At 38.7% G+C, this 18947-nt stretch overlaps 1 pseudogene; it reads left to right on the top strand.

Moving 5' to 3' along the window:
* Nucleotides 1-3184: 3184 nt before the first annotated feature.
* Nucleotides 3185-18947, top strand: part of LOC116882598 — a 36315-nt pseudogene continuing 20552 nt past the window's right edge.

Below are 18947 nucleotides of genomic sequence, written 5' to 3'. Positions count from 1 at the left end.
ACTGAAGGTCCTAACCAGTGCAGTAAGACAAGAAAAAGACATACAAATTTGAAGGGAAAAAGAAAACTCTTAATTTGAAGTGATATGCTCAAACAGGTAGAAGTTCTTAATGACTCTACCAAAAAAAAAAATAAAATAAAATTACTAGAATTAAAAAAATAAGTTGGGCAAATTCACAGGATACAAGATAAATGCACAAAGATAATTAGTATTCACATGCAGTAGCAATGAAAAATTGGAAAATAAAATTATAAAACAATTCCATTTATAATAACATCAAAATACTCGAAATTAATGAAAAATACACAATAAATATACTGAAAAATATAAAATATTGCATGTTTTGGAAAACTCAAGGTAGTTAAAATGGCAATTCTCCCCAAACCAATGCAAAGAGTCCACACAATTCCAATTAAAATACCAGCAGGATTTTATTTTTAAAGAAATAGACATGTTGATTTTAAAATTTACATGCAAATACAAAGGACTCAAAGAACTAAAAGGAAAAGAGGACCAGATTTGAAGAATTTGCACTCCCTAATTCCTACGGTTATTACAAACTACATTAATCAAGTCAGAGAGCTATTAGCTTAATGAGAGAAATACAGATCAGTGGAACAGAATAGAGTCAATAATAAACCTATACTTACATGATCAACTGATTTTCTCCAAAAGTTTAAATGTAATTTAATAAGTGAAGGCAATGTTTACAACAAATGCTATTAGAACAATAGGATATCTACTTGGAAAATAATAATGCTCCCTAACCTCACACCAGAAATAAAATTTAACTCAAAAATGAATCATAAACTTAAATATGTCAGCTAAACCCATAAAACTTCTAGAAGACACTAAATAACAAAATCTTTCTGAAACTGGGTAAGGAAAGATTTCTTATGAAGAACACACAAAAAAATCTGGAAAAGAATAAAGCAAATAATAAGATAAACTTCACGAAAATTAACACTATATCTTCTTTGTATTAGGGTTTTCTAGAGAAACAGAAGCATCAGAATATGGATAGATAGAGGACAAATATAGACAGACAACAGATAGATGATTAAATAGATTATATAGAGGGGCACCTGGGTGGGTTAAGCCTCTGCCTTCGGCTCAGGTCATGATCTCAGGAGGCTCAGGTCATGATCTCAGGATCCTGGGATGGAGCCCGCATCGGGCTCTCTGCTCAGCAGGGAGCCTGCTTCCCCCTCTCTTTCTGCCTGCCTTTATTCCTGCTTGTGATCTCTCTCTCTCTCTCTCTGTCAAATAAATAATGTCTTTAAAAAAATAGATTATATAAATAGATAATAGGTAGATGATAGATAGGTAGATGATGATAGATATTTAGATGAAAAAGAAGAAAGAAAAAAGAAGGAGGGAAGGAGGGAGGAAAGAATGACAGAAGGGGAATTTTAAGAAATTGGCTCATATAATTTTGTGGAGACTTGGCAAACCCAAAATCTGCAGGGTAGGCCAGCAGACTGGAGACCCAAGGAAGCTACAGTTCAAGCCTCTGGGCCACCAATTTTAATCTAGTTAAATGTCAGTTCAATCTAAAAAACACCTTTACTGAAACATCCAGAATAATGTCTTACCAAATATCTGAGTACCACTGTCTAGCATTGCAAAGTTGTCACATAAAACTAGCTATCATGTCTCCAAGTTAACAAAAGACAAGCTACATTTGGCAGAAAATGTTTGCAGAGCATAAATCAGGAAAAGAGCTTGCATCCAAAATATTTACAACACTATATTAATACGACAAATAATCCAATAAAAAACAGGCTACGTACTTGTTTGAAGCTGAAAGAACTAACATTATGTTGGCAAGAATGTGGAGCAATTGGAAGAATCATGCCCTGTCAATGGGAATGACAAATGGTACAACCACTTTAAAAATACTATGTCAACACAGTCTAAGTTTAAACATAATTTTACCATTTGACCTAGCAATCCCACTCACGGCATTGTGCAATACAATAGCCACTGGCCACACGTGACTATTTAAATTTAAATGTAAGTTAATTAATTTAATTAAATTCAATTGAAATAAATTAAAATTAAATAATAAATAATATCCAAATAAATAATATCCAAATTTAGCTTTTTCAGTCACATCTGTCGCACTTCAAGTTCCAAAGAGTCACATACGGCTAGGGACTACCGGGTCATACAGTGTGGCTATAGGAACATATCTATTATCACAGAACATTGTACTACATCGTACTTCATTAAAGATATTATCTGAGAGAAACCCAAGAAAACATATATCTCCACAAAGACTTGTCTAGTGATATTCACTAGCAGCATTATTCATAATAACATCAAATTAGAAGCAACCCAATTGTTCATTAACTGAAAAATGGATAAGCAAAATGTGGTATATTCGTCATATGGAATGCCAGTGAACAATACAAAAGAACCAAATATTAATAGACACAACAGTAGGGATGACTCTCAGAAAAACGCCAGAGAAATCAGTCTAATACTAAATTCATGCAGTACAGTACGTTCATACAGTATGAACATATGTACATGAAATTCTTGAAAATGCAACATTAGTGACAGAAAGCCTGTCTTTCTGTCAGTAGTCATGCCTGGCTGGTAGTCTGGAGGGATATTCCTGCAAAGGGGACTGAGGAAATATTATAGAGTGACAGTACTCTATATCTTGAATTGACGGGGCTCCTCTGATCGTATATAATTAGTGAAATCCATATCTAATATCAGTGGTTTTTTTAATATAGAGAGTATATTTCAATAGGGGTCCCTGCGTGGCTCAGTTGGTTGAACCACTACCTTCGGCTCGGATCATGATCCTGGAGTGCCAGGATAGAGGCCCATATCAGGCTCCCTGCTCAGCGGGGAGTCTGCTTCCCCCTCTGACCCTCCCCCTTCTCATGCTCTCTCTCGTCCTCTCTCTCTCTCTCAAATAAATAAATAAAATATCTGAAAAAATAAAGTATATTTCAATATAACTAAAAGAAACATGAACACACATACACACAGATACCAAACCACTATATATGACTTAGTTTACCCGAGTTTTGTATTTTTCAAAAGAGAGACCAACCACACACACCAACCACACAAAATACCCACATGGGTATTTTGATAAAGATGTCACTGCAATGCAGGAAGAACTTTTTTTTTTTTTTAATAAATATTACTGTGTCAATTGGATATGCGTTTGGAAAAAGTGACTCTTGATCCTAACCTCACACAGCATATCAAAATTAATACCATATTCATTGCAGATCTAACTGAAAAAGGTAAAACATATAATATCTTCGGGACTTTGGAGGAGGCACAGATTTCTTTCACAGGGCATGAAAATAAATAATCATAAATAATAACAAAAACTTCAATGGGTCAGAACATACTATAGTTAAGGACTATCATGAATAGAGAGAAAAAGGAAGGTCATGGAGTGGGAGAAGATACTTGTGATATCTGAACAAAGGCTTGCATCTGTAATATAAAGAATTTTTACAAGGTGCTAAGAAGTCAAGATAAAATTTAAATATTGGCAAAAACTTACTCAGGAAATTTGTGCAAGTATATTCCACTGGCCAAAACGCATATAATATGTGCTCAACCTCTTCGATATGAGGAAAATGCAGGAATCATGCCATATAATTATATTCCTATGAGAATGGATACAATGTGTAAAGAAGATGAAGGAAAGGGAGAAGAAAATATATACTAAGTTTCAGTGAGAATGTAGTAAAACTATGACTCTCATATATTGTCAGTAGTGTTTATATTGATGTATTCACTTTGGAAAACCATCTGAGAGTGACTAATAAATCTGAGTATGAGGTGCCTCGTTAGCGCAGTAGGTAGAGTGCTATGATTCAGCAATTCCACCCATAGGTATATATCTGATACATATGCATTTGCATTTACCAGAAGACATGCCAAAAAAAAAAAAAATTGTTCATCAATAGTTAAGAAAGAAAATTGCCTTTACTATTAGTTACTATTACTTCTTTAACAGTGAGAATGATCTGCAACTATATGCAATGATATCATAAACTCCATGTTGAGTGAAAGAATCCAATCAGGGGGTACCTGTGTGGCTCAGTGGTTTAAGTGTCTGCCTTCAGCTCATGATCTCAGGGTCCTGGGATGGAGCCCTGGGCCTGGCTCTCTCTCCTTCTGCCTCTCCCACCGCTTGTGCTTCCTCTCTCTCTCTCTCTCAAATAAATAAGTAAAACCTTAAAAAAAGAAAGGAAGGAAGGAAGGAAGGAAGGAGGAAGAATCTAGATAAAAAAGGAGTACATAGTGTTAAATTCCAATTCCTAAAAATATCAAAAAACAGGCAAAACTATTCAATGCTGTTGTTCAAGCTACACAGAGAAGCATTATTTATGGAGGTATGAAGAGCAGTTTTCTAGATACTCATCCCAACTTCCTCAGAGATCTATTAGCTAATTGAACAACATCACTTATTTTGCTCCCATTTTAAGTTGGTCCTAAAAACTAAAAGATCTCTCGATCTTCACACTGCAAATACTGAAGATGTCCACGTTAGTATCAGATGGCTGACAATGAGAGATAGTACAGGAATGGCTCTCCCTTGATAGCCAGTAACATCGTGTGAAATACAAACAAACATCTGCTTGTCTCTTTGTGCAAAGTGTTTTCAATTCCTTATCACATTTTTTTTCAAGTTGAAGTTTCCTTTCTATAAGAGGCTGGCAAAACCTGGAGGAAAAGGTCTGAAAGAGAATGTCTTTCAAATTCAGAAGGAGATAAAATACCTTATATGTTAGAGAAACAAAGAGAAAAAAATCTGCCTTCAATTGAGTCATTTGCATGATGTTATGAAGAGAAAACTCAGAATCTTATTCATGAAAAGTGAGAGATCATTGCAAATAAATGAAAAGGGCATGCAAGTTGTATGAGCTTGAAAAACCTAATGAAAACATATTAACCAAATACAATGGTTCCTATAAATAGAAAAAAGCCAAAGGGACTTTCCCTTTGTGAAACTGACATAGCAGATTTTCCACACAAATGGGAATCACATGAATTTTTGTCTACTTTAAAGTTGATAAATAGGATAAAATATTAAAATGTAGGCAATCCATAGTAAAAACCAAATGGCAATGCTATTTCTGTCTAAGTAAAATGTCTTCCAATTTGCATGTGAATTACCTGTGGTGGAGAAAGGGAAACTCACACACAGGCACACAAAAGAAAAAGTTGCCCTGATGTCCATTATCTGCACAAGCTATCCAATAATTTGAAGTCTCCTTCAAAAGCAAAAGTGGTTAAGTATAACTTTTTCAGGAAGATTTTCCACATGAAGAGCTTCTCCCCACCAGAAATTTAGCAATTAAATCTTCAGAAATTAATGTTAAGTCTACTGAAAATGAATTTTACAAAACAAAGGAACAATGGCACATAACTCTTGAAATCCTTGAAGAAAAAAAAAAATGGAATCCCAGAAGAAAAAAAAAAAAAGCAAATAATAAAAGAAATCCCTAAGAAAAAAATCAGGGTAAGTTTCAAGGAAAACACACGAGTTTTTAAAGTATTTTATACTATTTTTTATTTTCCATGAGGGTGATAGAATTTTTGAGAGCTTAAAATTCAAGGCAAGCCCCTTCAGTTCAGTTTCATCAGTTTAAATAAGTGGGAAATACATGACCAGCAGAGTTAGATCAAGTTCTCAAATCACATAATAATCCTGTTTCAGAGGCAGCCCTGGCCCTCAGCCTCCTGATTGTCTCATCCACGATTCATTGGCTCTTCTACATCTTGCCTCTTTAGGACTGAGATACAGTGGCTTGCTATGCATTGCTGCAAGAAAATGAATGAAATTTTTCCCAAACTCCCAGTGCCCTGAATCAAACATTGCTGGCTATAAAAATCAAATTATCTCCCCAGGCTTTGCCTTCATGACATCAACTAGAATCACTGTGTGTTTTTTTCACCGTGATTCTTGGAAGGTCAGTCTCCCTTCTTGTAAATAATTCTTTAAATACGAGAGTTCTGTATCTCCAGTTTGTCAACCCACTCTATCATGCTTGCACTAGTATATTTGCGAGAGCTGATAAAATCCTGTTTTTATTCCCTCAGAAGTAGCCCTACACTAAGCCTAGTACAAAAGCTGACAGGAGGGTAGAGGTTAAGTGCCAGGGTTTGAGTTTAGGCTAATTGAACAAGAAAGCCGTCTACTGGATGAAACATTGCATTTGAGATCTATTCCCATCTTGCCCGTGAGTGACGGTCCCCTGCAGCAGCTCTCTTTCCCTCCTTTCTTCTCCTGATAAATGAGATTTGGTAATAACATCTGAGAGCAGAATGGCAAGGATTAAAAAGCAAGCAGTTCCTTTCACGTACTTCCCATTTATCAAAGATACATGGAAGCTGGCATAAATAGTACAATTTCTGGATTCCTTCCACCTGAATTGAGCAGTAAGAAATAACATAGAGAATCTGTGTTCACTCTCAACTCTTTAATCTCTCCTCTAGACACTCGGAACACCCCAGAGGTAGGTCTCAAACTCTCAAGCTATCTTTCTGTTGATGACGACTATGCCTCTACTTACCTAAGTGTAGGTACTGCTCACTATTTTCTTCTAAACAGTTCCACGTAGTAAGGACCGATAGGATTATATCATTGCCATGCTCAAGGCAATGGAAGTCTGCTCACCATAAGATACAGAACAAAGTCACTGGCATAGCACCCAAAGCCATCTACAAACTGGTTCCAACGTCTTTCTGTCTGCCAATATACCCTCAACCCACCACGGAAATTCACATTACTTTTCAAGTATTTCAAACACCTGTAGGACACTAAACTTCTATTGAATTTTTTTTTTTTTTTAAGGAGTCTCTATGCCCAGCATGGGCTCCCACATGGAGCTTGAACTCATGACCCTGAGATCGAGTCCTGCCTGAGCTGAGAATGAGTTGGATGCTCAACTGACTGAGCCACCCAGGTGCCCCCTTCCTTTTCTTGAATTCTAGCTGTATCCCTTTGTCAGCTTTTTAACAAATAAATTCCCTATGAAGTTTCCCCAAACCTCCCCTGTTCAAATATTTTTAATTTCCCTTTGTGTTCCCTCTATTATGCCTCTCAGATCATGTCGCAGGGTGTCTTACATAAGCTGTGTGCTTTCTCTCTTCCAGCACGTGTCCTTTGAGCTCCTGAATCGTATTTATCTCCATGCTTGATCAGTACCCTGGGCAATGCTCCTCATAAATAGTACACACACACTGTGGCAACTTGAGAAGTATGTATGTCACACTAAATTGAGAGGTGAATACGATGAGGCCTCGTCTGACTTGGCAAACATAGAAGGATTTACTCTGGAATGAAATTTGAGATCCGTTTTTTTCAGAAATGAAGAAAATTAGTGTATCAGTGTTTCATTAGGGAAACAGACATTACAGCAGCTCTTCCAAGAAGGAAGGTATTCATTCGATACAGAAAAAATAGCAGCTCTCAAAATGATTTGGAGACCTCGCAAGCAAGGTCAGGAAAAATCTACTGATGTTCAAGAAATTAGGAACTGCAGGAGACAACAGCCAGTGAGCTCACAGCGACCTGCCACTAGGCATGAGGGATGACTCTCAGGGGGATGCCCGGAATCACTGGAAATGCCTCCCGGCTTCCAAGGCCAAGGCCCACACTCCTGCCCCAACCTGCCAAGAGGCATCATGACTTCTGTTTGTTTTCCACCTCCCAAATTTCATACAAGTGTCTCTAACTGATGCCTCCGAGTGCTGGCAGAGGTTCTGAGAAATGTAGTTACACGATTCTAGGCCCTATTATGTAAGAGGCAATATTGAAAAAGGAACAAGATTGTTAAATGTTTAATGGCTAATTGGGCACACAAAGACCCGGAGGTCACCCTGAGTCAGGACTGTTTTTTTGAGCCGTGGAATTGAGATACAAACATACAGGACTAAGTGAGAGAATTATATGCAACGGCCCAGAACTTTAACCCAGTTCAGCTAAATGAGTTGACCCAGGATGTCACAGTGTAGTTATTTAGCTGACAGAGACCCAATTAAAGACTCAAAAAACAATAAATTATGCATTTCTGAAATATGTCTTATTGCAAATTCTAAGTGATACCATTTTAAAAGAGGGGAAATAAGATTAATTGAAAAGAAGAAAAAAAAACTGAAATTTCATTATTTTCATGTGAAAGAAAGATTGTTTTTACCATAACAGCAATCTCAGTGTTTTAAGAGGCTGAAGTTTCCAAATCTGTACTAAAAACTATTAGTTCGATGTGGAAGAAAAAAAAAAAAGAGAGCCCCTGACCTGAACTCCACCAGAAAGCCACCAGTGTTCCATAATTGGCTAGAAGGAAACCGACATTTTCCATGCTTCTTTCTTTCATGTAACTACATTTATATTTGTAATGCAGCAGCTTCTGGAACATTAAAATTCTGTCAATTTCCACTCATTTCTTCAGTCTGGCTTTTTATTTCTGTATTCTTCAGGATTTGCATGAGTATGTTTTAGGAAAAAAACAAGACCTGGATTGTAAGAAAAGCATGAAACCCACAGCTGTGAGGTTCAGCATGAGTAACGCTTAAGGCAAATACTGTCAACATCTAGGATGACACATTTTTAGGACATTTGTCCCCTTGCCAAATAGGATGGGGGCTATAGGGGTGTAGAAGAGGGGGAAAGCGAGAAAATATACACAATGTATGTACGTCTGTGAAGCATTATGAGATGTTGGTGTTTATATCACTAAGAGGTGTGTGACATTCGACAAACTGTAAAATATCTCTGTTCCTCCATTTTGTTTGATCTTTAACCATATCAGTGATGTAAAACTGTCTGCCTCTAGCCCAGTCAGGCATTTCTCTGATGAGAGCACCCCAAACTGTGAGGCTCGTGACCCTCACTCTGCTTCAGCCTGTGCGGTCATTCTCCCTGGGGAGTCTACGTCAGAGTCCCCCGGAGCCAAGGACGGCTGAGCCCAAGAACAATTTCAGAAACACTGGTTTAGTGAACTACAAAAGGTGATGCCCTAGGAATGTGATGTTTTCTTTTTGTCGGGTGGCATTAGATGAAACCTCCCAAGGGATATAAACATCTGTCTATTTTAAGAGGTGTCCAGGAAAGAAGACTTCATTATGGCTTTTGTGCTATATTCCTCAGCCTTACTTTCCTCCTGAACTTCTCTTTGGGGGATTTAGTTCGGCTTCACCAGTAATCAAAGAAATAAATGAATGCCCCTATAAAAGACCATTTTTCACCTATCCGATGAGGGGGAAAAAAAAAAACCTCAAAAGGAGAAATTTTCTAAAGGATGTGTATAGACAACAATTTCTTATATTTCCAAAGAGGTTCTAAATTGGAACAGAGTTGTGGGAAGGAAATAAAATTGGCAATACATGTCGAAAGCATGCCATGTTCCTGCACATTGAATCCATAGTGTCATTTCCACAAATGAAGCTTAAAGAACAGTCCAATGTTTCCAATTTTGTCCAACAGTACAAAATTATTTGTCAATCCAGATACTCTTTCCTGCACTATTCTCTAGCACAGATTAAGGGTATCACATTAATTGTGCTACATACATGCATATACTGGTATATGTAGGCAATAAATACAGGCTTTCGAGGATTATTAATGACACAGGAGACTCTTCTATGATGTAATGTTAATTGTAAGAAAACAGAAAATGCATAGCAGAAATGCTACAATACAGTAACAGGGGCTAAGGGTGGTGAATATTTGTAAGATTTTCCATTTATAATATGTTCTGTATTTTCCAAAGGATAAATATCAAGTTCATCATAAACAAAAGATTATTTATATAGAAAATTGAGCAATTTTATATGCAGTGGAGTTGCAGAAAAAAAAAATGCGTGCTCTCTCCAAGATAACATATGATGTAATGAATGTGTTTTAGACTGTGTCTATCCTTTTAAGTCAAAGTGAAGAACATTGCTGGTCTACTTTATTTTATCTCAATTTCAATAAAGTGCAAAGCATTCTTTCTTTCAGCAATCTATTACTTGGCATGAGAGTTGACATTTCACCTCATAGTACTGACTCATCTAGATTCAGTTTCCCAATACCTAAATTTAAAGATGATCACTCGTTTGCAAAACTACCATCAACAATGAACAAAGTCTGACACGAGTTAAAGTGATAAGGACAGATTTTAATCAGTAATAACTATTGCAATTTGGAAAAGAATGCACCTTGCACAGAACCCCACCTCGATTTGCAGACGACTGGACGTGTTGAAGGAGGAATGATGGAGTAGAAAGGGAGGCAGGCAGGTGGGGGCTCAGGAGACTCAGTGAAGTGAAGAAATTGCCAAGGGTTGGTCAGTGTAGATGTGATTCGGCCAGCTATGTCCGCTGGCCGGTAGTTATCAAAGTTAGGATTCTATCCTCCCACAGAGGTCCGGAGACAGAGGCTGTGTCCTTCCTGATGATTACATTTGAAAGGATGGCTTTCAGATTCTTGAGGAAGACCCTCCTATGTGGTAGTAGATACACATACACCTCAAACAGTCAAATGAAATATCGCCACTGGCAAGTCTTTTGAATAAATGCTTCACGAAAGCATGGTCAGGGGTGTATTCTCAGGTGCTGTAGAACAGTCCATCCTTGTGATGGTCTGGTGCTTTCTCAGGCAGACACTTCAAGGGGGCTGGGGTCAGTCTGGGGATGCGACCTCGAGCTACTGGAAACTATGTTAGAGTTTGTTCAAGTCATTGCACTGCAGAGTTCAGACCTAGTGGAGACAAGAGCTCAGAGAAGCCTGGCTAGAATTTGGTCAAAGAGAAAATCTTTGTCAATACCAACATCTTCCAAGTGGAATCCCACTGCCTAAAGTACATCACACAAGAAAGAAGAAAGTTCTTGCAATTTAGAAAGCCCATGCATAATGTATTTATTCTCTTATCCTTATATTTAGTAGAAGTTTTTTTTTTCTTTTTTAGCTCCCAAGGATCTGACATATATGCTAGCCGAATAATATTGAGAGCTTGAGGATGATCTGTTGAAGTCATTCTCTTTGTTTTTACTAGAGAAGCCCAAATAAAGTACCTTTTTTTAAAAGAATTTTTTAATTTATTTATTTGACAGGAAGAGACACAGTGAGAGAGGGAACACAAGCAGGGGGAGTGGGAGATGGAGAAGCAGGCTTCCCACTGAGCAGGGAGCCCGATGCGGGGCTCGATCCCAGGACGCTGGGATCATGACCTGAGCTAAAGGCAGAGCGTTAACCCACTGAGTCACCCAGGTGCCCCCTCAGTAAAGTACTTAAAGCAATCAATAACACATATAAATCAAGTTCATACTACAGATTCAGCTATATAAAGGTAATATTTATATATAAAAAGTAACTTGGGGAAAATAGCTAAATTTTTAACTCATATACCTGTGCATAATTCATTCATTACATTCAATTCAACAGTAATTTATTTAGAGTCTGCTTATAACAGGTAATGTGTTTTGTAACTCACTCAGTACCCATCTCAATGAGTTCTTCCCGTGGTAAGACAATAATTAAAAATGAATGTTTTTGTGGAAGATGTTTCAGGAATCTTTTAGAAATAAAGTTAGTAGTTGAGCAGGCTTCATCCTGATCTCTAGTGTGAATATTCCCATACTAAGCTGGGATACGATATCTGTATTTTCAAATACAGCTGTATTTCAAGCTGTACATGTTTGTAGTTTCAAGAAAGATATATTAGAAACTGACCAAAGACATGTATAATTTGATAACTTTCCAGAAGTAAGATCATCTTAAAGGAAACATCTAATATTGGGTTTAGAAGAAAGGTCTTTGGAGTCAGGAAAACCAAGAACTAATCAATTGTTCTCCAGGAGTGTGACCTGGACAAGTCACTAGGCTTCTCTGGGACTCCATTTCACCTGTAAATTAAGGCTAAATCTTACCACATAGAATGTTGCTCTAAGGTTAGAAGAGAAAATGTAAGTGCAACCCCTGATACATCATTATGTCTCAGTAATAATTGTTATGTAGATTCTTTTTTTTTTTTTCCATTACAGACATGCCTTGGAGATATGCCAGGTTCAATTCCAGATCATCCACAATAAACCAAATACTGCAATTAAGTGAGTCAAATGAATTTTTTGGTTTCTTGGTACATATAAAAGTTATGTTCAGGGACACACAGGTGGCTCAGTGGGTTAAGTGTCTGCATTCAGCTCAGGTCATGGGATCGAGCCCTGCTCAGTAGGGAGTCTGCTTCTCCCTCTCCCTCTGCTGCTCTGTCCCCCACCCGACTCATGTTATCGCTCTCTCTCAAATAAATAAATAAAATCTTTTTTAAAAAAACTTAAGTTTAAACTATTCTGTATAGTCTATTAAGTGTACAACATTATGTCTAAAAAATAATATGCATACCTTGATTTAAAAAAAAAATACATAATTGGGACGCCTGAGTGGCTCAGTGGGTTAAGCCTCTGCCTTCGGCTCAGGTCCCGATCTCAGGGTCCCGGGATCGAGTCCCGCATCGGGCTCTCTGCTCGGCAGGGAGCCTGCTTCCCCCCTCTCTCTCTCTCTGCCTACTTGTGATCTCTCTCTCTCTCAAATAAATAATAAAAATCTTCTAAAAAAATACATTATTGCTAAAAATTGCTAAGCATCATCTGAGCTTTCAGAAAGTTGTAATCTTTTGGCTGATGGAAGGTCTTGCCTTGACGTTGATGGTGCTACTGATCAGGGCGGTGGCTGCTGAAGGCTGGGGTGGCTGTGGCAATTTCATAAAATAAGGCAACAATGAAGTTCGCTACATCCATCAACTCTGCCTCTCATGAATGATTTCTCTGGAGCATGGGATGCTGTTTGATAGCATTTTACTCATGGTAGAACTTCTTTCAAAATTGGAGTCAGTCCTCTCAAACCCTGCCACTGCCTTATTAATTAAGTTTATGTCGTATTCTAGATCTTTTGTTGTCATTTCAACAATCTTCACAGCCTCTAGACCAGGTGTTGATTCCATCCCGAGAAATCACTTTCTTTGCTCATCCTTAAGAAGCAGACCCTCATCTGTTATAGTTTTATCATGACATTGCAGAGATTCAAATATAATAATATGAAAAAAATTGAAATATGGTGAGAATTACCAAAGTGTAAGACAGAGACACAAAGGGAGCAAATGCTGTTGGGAAAATGATGCCGATAAACTTGCTCAACACAGGGTTGCCACAAATCTTCAATTTATAGAAAATACAATATCTGCAAACTGTAATAGAGTAAAGCATAATAAAACAACGTATGCCTGCCATTGGAGTTCTATTTTTTTTTTTAATATATAAACATGGAGCCCAATGTGGGGCTTGAACTTGAACTCATGACCCTGAGGTCAAGGTCTGCACTGAAATCAAGAGTCAGACCCTCACTTAATGGACTGAACCTCCCAGGCATCCTTGTAATTAGATTTTTCTAGGGGACCCCTGAATTAGAAGAATATAATGAAGCAGAATAGACAGACCAACTAAATGATTAATATCAATATATGAAAACACAGATGTGCTAAGTGTTCAAATGGAAAATGAAATATAACAGGATAATAGTTGATTTAAATCTAACACTGCCTAAAGAAATTCCAGAAAGACCAGAGAAAACATAATACTTGAATTCAGTCTCAAGGAATAAATACATTTCCTAGGTAAATCAAAAGAAAAATTTGTATGTAAGAAGCATCATGTCCAAAAACTAAAGGATAAGGAGGGTGATCTGGGGAAAGATGAAATTAGTGTCATTGAGGTAGACTCTTGGTTGGGGGGAATGCAGTGATTTGGGGAGATTAAAGCTTTGTTTGGGTCACATTATGTGGGTGTTGACCTGGAGTTGTCTCTTTTAGATAGCATGTACCTAAATTAAGAATTATTATTGTTGTTGTTGTTATTGTTATTATTTTAAATTTTATTTATTTATTTGACAGAGAGAGAGACAGTGAGAGAAGGAACACAAACGGGGAGCAGGAGAGGGAGAAACAGGCTCCCCACTGAGCAGGGAGCCCAATGCAGGGCTCCATATGGGACTCCATCCCAGGATCCTGTGTGACCTGAGCAGAAGGCAGACACCTAACGACTGAGCCACTTAGGGGCACCTAAATGAAGACTATTATATGCACATCTGTGTTTTAGGATAATGGCTTGGGCTTTGCCCCATAAAGTGTGCAAATCCTACCTTTTCTCTTAATAGACATACATTTTGAACAAGTTCATGAGTTACAGAAAGGCAGGGAGAACTTTCAGTTTGCAAATTAGTAATATTATTGCGATTTTTAAAATTTGTTTGCCTTGGCATTTACAACACCCAGCCTTACTTTTGGGCCTAGAAAAAGTACAAGTCCCCTCTCCTAAGTGCCCTGCCACAGAACCCACAACAAATCTGCAGCTGAGGGTCTCTGCCCCATGTTCCCTTGCACCAATAGAGAAGGATTCAACACACACGAAAGCAGGGGTCAGCTCTGAGGGGATTTATTGCACATAAGGAAGCCAGGAAACCATGCCATCAGTGCACAAGTAGGCTTAAATTGGAGAAGAGCTTTCCATGTTTGCTGCTCTGTTGGACATTTGTGATAATATCTGAGGAAGATTTCTGTTTCTGAGGAAATTTATTTATGTATTTATTTTAGAAAGGGAGAGAGCCATGGGAGAGGCAGAGGGAAAGGAAGGAGAGAATCTTAAGCAGACTCCCCGCTGAGGGCAGAGCCCAATGTGGGGCTCTATCTCATGACCCTGAGATCATGACCTGAGCTGAAATCAAGAGTCGGAAGCTTAACCGACTGTGCCACCCAAGTGCCTCTAAATTGTCCTTTCATTATTGCACCAAAATAAGCTGTCGAATACCCAGCAGTACCACACCTTGTTTCTATGCTACCAAGTTATTTCCTAACATAAATAATACACCTTTCAGAGTTTAAAAGTTCATGTGGATAAATGGCTTTGCATACTTACTGTGTAGTGCAGATCACCTTGATGGTCATCAAAACTCTTATTACAAAATTTATTTTAAAATCATAAACTGTTAGAAGATAATGTTACACATACTTCAGGCCTAACTGTCATTTCACATGTGTAGGTTTCATCAAAAGGACTGAATTAATCTTTGGTAATATGATCATTGAGAACTAGTGACCAAGATGACAGTCTTGCAATGTCCAAAATCAAATCCTTGATATATCTGCCAGCCACACCAAACCTAATTGTATTCCATATTCCATTTCCTCTTACTTCTGTTAATAGAACCACTATCCTTCTAGATAGCCACGCTTTAAACCTCAAAATTGTGTTTAAATTCCTCTCTCCCTTATCCCTTCAAAATCTGGTTGGCCAAAGCCCTATAGGTTGAAATATACTATTTCAAAGATATCTCTGATTATATACACATATATATATACATATATATAGTGTGTGTGTGTGCGTATGTATTTTATATGTGTGTGTGTGTGTGTGTGTGTGTGTGTGTGTGTGTGTGTGTATGCGTGTTATCTCACTAGTTCAATCCTTATTTCCTTATCTGGACTATTCCAATAACTTCTAAATTGCCCTATTGCCTTCAGGCTGTCTCCACTTAAGCCAAACCACACAGTGTTGTCATAGGAACTTTACTCCCTTTGGTCCCTGATCAAATACTTTCAACAGACTCTCCTATGCCTACAAGATAACTCATTAGCTTTACATACCAGACTCTCCAAAAACTGTTTGCAAACTCTCTTTCACTATACTTTTTCATTCACTGTCTATTCTTCCCAAACAGGATCTCACCATTGGTCTGACAATCATCAGTGGTATTTTGAGATTATTTTGGTTTACATGATGCATATCAATAGTAGTGATAATTCTTCCCACTTAAAGGACTAGAAAATTTGCTTCTAAATATTGTTGCATCTTATGCCTTCTAGCATGCATTACACACAAGCATGCACACACACACTGCACACACACACACACACACACACGTAAATTTATGTTAGGTTCTCCATAATAGCATTTTTCTTAAAGATTTTATTTATTTGACAGAGAGAGAGAAATCACAAGTAGGCAGAGAAGCAGGCAGAGAGAGAGAGGGAAAGCAGGCTCCCTGCTGAGCAGAGAGCCTGATGTGGGGCTTGATCCCAGGACCCTGAGATCATGACATGAGCCAAAGGCAGAGGCTTAACCCACTGAGCCACCCAGGCGCCCCTCTCCATAATAGCATTTTAAAGCTTTGTTAATAGGATCTAACTGGAGGGCACAGGGGTTACTATTAGGAGAGAGAGAGGCCTGGAGAGAACTAGCAATAGCATAACTCTTCACAGACCCACCACTACTTCAATCCAATAGTTAGGAATTTTTTTTTTTTACTTTAATAAAGTATCATATGGTATTCAATTTTATTTTTTAAGTAGATTTATTTGTTTGTTTGTTTGTTTGTTTATTTATTTATTTATTTTTTAGAAGAGAGACAGAGAAGGAAAGTACAAGCACGGGGTCGAGGGTGGAGGGAAAGGGAGAGAGACTCTTAAGGAGGCTCCACGCTGGGCATGGGCTCGATCTCATGACCTTGAGATCATGACCAGGGTGGAAATTCAGAGTTCGCTGCTAAACCGACTGAGTCACCCAGGCACCTTCCCCCACTTTTTTTTTAAAAGTAGTTTCTACTGTTGTTTTTTTTGTTTGTTTTTTGTTTTTAAGTTTGGATGCTTATTTCTAAGTTGAAGAGACATTTTACCCTGACCTCCTAAGTATCTGTATGGACAGGAGATCTAACACACAAGCTCTTGGGATTCTCCAGAATCAAACTTCATCTAGAAGGGGGTAGTTCTCCCAAGAACTTCGAATGTAGCATCAAAGGTGAACTTTAAACTGAGAACCCCATACTCCAGGCCTCTGGCTGACAGTCTACTTAGTCTTTCCACCATTCTCTTCCCATTGTCTTCCCCCACTGCCTTGCTTTAATGTATTTGATTGCTAGAATGAAGTTCTGAAAGTTTCTTCTCCTAACCCTGGTTGTCTGGGCAAATCTTGAGAATGAACACAGAGGCATGGGTATCAAACCTACCTTATCTAAAAATTCCAAAAAGGGTGGGATCTATTCTCCTGACTGATTCCTGCTGGGGCAGAATTTGTTCTAAGAGGCATGGTCCCAACATTTCTGATACCCGTCCTGTCCATGCTTGGTTTTTTGTTTACTTATTTGAGAGAGAGATAGAGAGAGAGACAGAGAGATTGAGAGAGAGAGAGTATGAGAGTGGAGAGGGTCAGAGGGAGAAGCAGGCTCCCCACTCAGCAAGGAGCCTGATGTGGGACTTGTTCCTGGTACTCCAGGATCATGACCTGAGCTGAAGGTAGTTGCTTAACCAACTGAGTGACCCAGGCACCCAAGGTAGCTATTTCAGAAGTCAGCAACAGTTTCTCTGCTGACCAGAGGACGGCCCAGAAAAAGACCTTGAAAGACAAAATTTCTACTGTGGCACTTGCATTACTTTGACCCCCGGAGCTTTCTCTCCGCCCCCCTCCCCATTTTTACAAACGACTTTAGCCCCTGCAACATTTCCTATTCCACCTTCTTGCTGAACCTAAACTATCCCACCAGCCCCTGCCAACTGCAAGAGTAATTCTTCCCTTTTCCAAAGATTCTTTGACCTATTCTTCCTTAAGCTAGCTGAATTTTTCTTATGCCTCTCTGGCTAATGCTCTGTAAAAACTCCACCTTTCTTTCCCAAGGAAGAACACTACTTCAGAGTTCTCATGCCAGAGTATTACAAATAAAGGCTTAGGTTTAACGTGTCTTGGTTCATCTCCTTCCACATTACCCTACTCAAATCAGGTAAGAACTGGCAGAGCCCCAACTCACAGTCAGATCTTCTGCCGATCTTAGTGGTATAGGACACTAACTCACAATCACAACTGTCACATGAACATGAAGTAGAGAGAGATTTTTTCCTGGTGATAGGTGATGGGGCAGATGCTTAGGAAAATACAAAACTCAAGCTTAACACTCTGGACACGAACATGTAATGAGATATCCTTCTTGAAGGCATGTATGAAACAAACAAATACCAAGCGAGCTATAAAAATTTCAAGACAACCTATTCCTACTTACACTCATGGAGGAGCAACACTATCGTTTCCTGAAGTCCCTCATTTAAGAATTCTGCTTCTTGGGGCGCCTGGGTGGCTCAGTGGGTTAAAGCCTCTGCCTTCGGCTCAGGTCATGATCCTGGGATCGAGCCCCGCGTCGGGCTCTCTGCTCAGCAGGGAGCCTGCTTCCTCCTCTCTCTCTGCCTGCCTCTCTGCCTACTTGTGATCTCTGTCTGTCAAATAAATAAATAAAATCTTTAAAAAAAAAAAAAAGAATTCTGCTTCTTTGCATTTTCACTTGTAGAGATCAGGAAGAATCTTGCTTTTAGTGTCCAAAATGAGCCAAAAACAATGTTGACATTTCATTTCTTCAGGGATCAACGATTTATGCTCAAAGCCATGGAAATAAAGGTTAGAGCCCTCTTGCAGCTTTCAGGAATGGTCACTGGCTGCTCTGAGTAGGAGCTCACAGGAAGCTGCTGTGTGGACGCCTCTGTTGTCTGACCCCTTCCCTATCACCCCTGCCACCATCAAGCAACCAAATATACCAAACTGTAGAGCTCAGGAGGGTCAGGACAATTAAAGTCTTCCACCCTCAGGAAAATCACTAGAAGCAGGGAAGGAGAAACCTGAGTGTGATGGGATAGGCACTCTATATCAAGGATGCATTGCTTTTAGAGGGTCAGAAAGACCTTTGACTGATTTTCAGGCTTTTGGTCCCCTTGTGTTGTCATTAAAAAACCAAAGCACAGCACAATTCAGAGATGTAGGAAGTACTAAATTCAGCAGACTACATGAGATGGGGTTAGAACGCAAGCATATACCGAGATGAGAATGGCACGGAGCCTTGCAGACTGTAAGGAATATTAAGCAGGGCAGTTCTTCACAGCTGGATATAG

The sequence above is a fragment of the Lontra canadensis genome, unplaced genomic scaffold (genome assembly GCF_010015895.1).
Source record: "Lontra canadensis isolate GAN:19392208 unplaced genomic scaffold, GSC_riverotter_1.0 scaffold85, whole genome shotgun sequence".
In the NCBI taxonomy this organism is placed as follows: Eukaryota; Metazoa; Chordata; class Mammalia; order Carnivora; family Mustelidae; genus Lontra; species Lontra canadensis.
The sequence above is the reverse complement of the archived record's forward strand: the minus strand, read 5'-3'. Positions and strand labels throughout refer to the sequence as shown.